At 32.1% G+C, this 2,442-nt stretch overlaps 1 pseudogene; it reads left to right on the top strand.

Annotated features, from left to right (window-relative positions):
• Nucleotides 1–2,022: 2,022 nt before the first annotated feature.
• LOC122143006 lies at nucleotides 2,023–2,151 on the top strand (annotated as a pseudogene).
• The last annotated feature ends 291 nt before the right edge of the window (nucleotides 2,152–2,442 follow it).

Below are 2,442 nucleotides of genomic sequence, written 5' to 3'. Positions count from 1 at the left end.
AAAAACGGTTATTATGAGTATAGGGAAAATTGAGAAAATTCAAACATTTTATCCATTTAAAGAACAAGAGAGTTTGAAGATTTTAGGTGTGAGGATTGGGAAAAATGAGAAAATGGTGAGAGATTTGATGTGGGAAGAAGTGGAGGGTGAAATGGAAAGAGTGTTAAATTATTGGAAACAAAGGGATTTAACTTTAAGAGGGAAGGTTTTGGTTATAAATGCATTAATGTTGGCAAAAATGTGGTATGTTTTGGGTGTGATACCCATGCCTATGGGAATTAATAAAACATTAAAAAAAGATGTTTTAAATTTTCTCTGGGGCTCTAAGCCATCAAAAATTTCTTATAATGCACTTATAGAGACCATAGAAGAAAGTGGGTTAGGGCTGCAAGATCCAGAATTAAAGAAAAAGAGCTTTAGAGTTAAAACTGTGAAAACATTTTTAAATGAAGAGAATAAAGCTGAATGGAAAATACATATGAGAATGTTTTTAAATAAATGTAGACATATGAAAATAGGACCTGATATTCTGTGGATGAAATTAAAACCTAAAATGATAACAGGAATCCCTGAGTTTTATAAAGAAGTTTTTAGAAGCTTGGACAGAATTTTTACCAAATGTATGTATTAAACCTATTAGGAGATTGGAGTTTTTAATTCAGCCATTGTTTCTGAATGAGAATATTGTATATAGAGGAAAATAATTATTTTTAAAACATTGGATTAATGCTGGATTTAAAACAATAAGGGATGTTTTGTATGAAGTGAGGGAAGGTTTTTTACCTGTGCAAGCAATTTACGATGAAGTGAAAAATATCGAAAATCATGTTAATAAGAATGTTTTAAAAAAACAATATGATCAAATAAAGGAGGCAATTCCAAAGGAATGGATAATAACCATAGGAAAACAAGTAAAAGATAGTGAAGAAGATAAAATTAAGGTTTTCTTAAAAGCAAAAGGAGATAAGGAGCCTTTTTATTTAAGTCATATTAGGACTTTTATGTTTTGTTTAGAAATAGTGTTTTTAAGGAACCAGCTGGGAATAAATTTTTGAAAAAGTTTTTATAAACCTTGAGGAAGAAGATCTGTGGAGAAATTTGAGAAAATGGCATATTGATGTTAAAATGGAGAACCTGGAATTTTATATAAGGCATAATATAATTTTTTCTGAGGAGAAGTTGTATAAATGTGGAATGACTGGGGATGCATTGTGTAAAGTCTGTTGTGAAAAAAAATTAAGGAATTTTGCATATGTTTTTATCATGTAAAGAACTGATTATTTTAAGAGACAAAATGAAAAAAGTGATTAAGAGTTTGTTAGAAGATAAAATGGATGTAATAGAAGATGAAAAGAGTTGGAATTGTGTATTTTTATTTGGAATGAATGAAAAATCTGATAATCAAAATGTTATAAATTTGTTTTTAAAAGTAGCAACAAAATATACAATATGTAGTAGAAAAAAAACAACAAGAGAAAAAAACAAAAAACTGGGATTATGGATTTATTTTAAGAAAAAAACTGGAAGATTATATACAAACACTAGAAAGTTATTTTAATGCAGAAGGTTAAAAGTATGTATTTGATAAACTGATACTAAATAACAATCATTATGTTTTGAAAACACTGAATGGACTAAAAATTAATGTGTAGTTTTTTTTTTTTTTCTCTCACATAGGTGAAAAGGATTATGTTAGCTTAGAAACTTTAATGTAACCTTAAATGAATGTCTGCATTTATTTAATGACAGAGAGGTTTCGATAACAGGAATGATTTAAATGTGAAATATCTGATGTATTTTTTTGTACTGAAATATTAAAAAAATAAAAATAAAAAATAAAAAAGCGCCCGATCTCGTCTGATCTCGGAAGCTAAGCAGGGTCGGGCCTGTTTAGTACTTGGATCGGAGACCGCCTGGGAATACCAGGTGCTGTAAGCTTTAGTTTTTTCTTCACAACTGATCTAATTTACTGCAAATTAGGGTGGCTGATCTTTAAATAGCCCACACTTTGCAGCAGCCCTCGCTTACAGCCATACCACCCTGAGCGTGCCCGATCTCGTCTGATCTCGTCTGATCTCGGAAGCTAAGCAGGGTCGGGCCTGGTTAGTACTTGGATGGGAGACCGCCTGGGAATACCAGGTGCTGTAAGCTTTAGTTTTTTCTTCACAACTGATCTAATTTACTGCAAATTAGGGTGGCTGATCTTTAAATAGCCCACACTTTGCAGCAGCCCTCGCTTACAGCCACACCACCCTGAGCGTGCTAGAGTGCAGCAGGAAGTGAGTTGGCAGGAAGTGTTGCAATAGCAGTTGGTGGGAGAGGCCCACCATTTTTTTGTTTTAATAGTTTTGTTAGTTTGTTTTTTCATTGTTTTGTCTTTATTATATTTTTTTAGTTGGACTCCCCAGCAGTTAAAGCTGCTTGGGGGAGCCATTTTTTTTT

This window comes from Cyprinus carpio, unplaced genomic scaffold (genome assembly GCF_018340385.1).
Source record: "Cyprinus carpio isolate SPL01 unplaced genomic scaffold, ASM1834038v1 S000000566, whole genome shotgun sequence".
NCBI lineage: Eukaryota > Metazoa > Chordata > Actinopteri > Cypriniformes > Cyprinidae > Cyprinus > Cyprinus carpio.
Note: the sequence above shows the minus strand (reverse complement) of the source record. Positions and strands in the feature narration are given on the sequence as shown.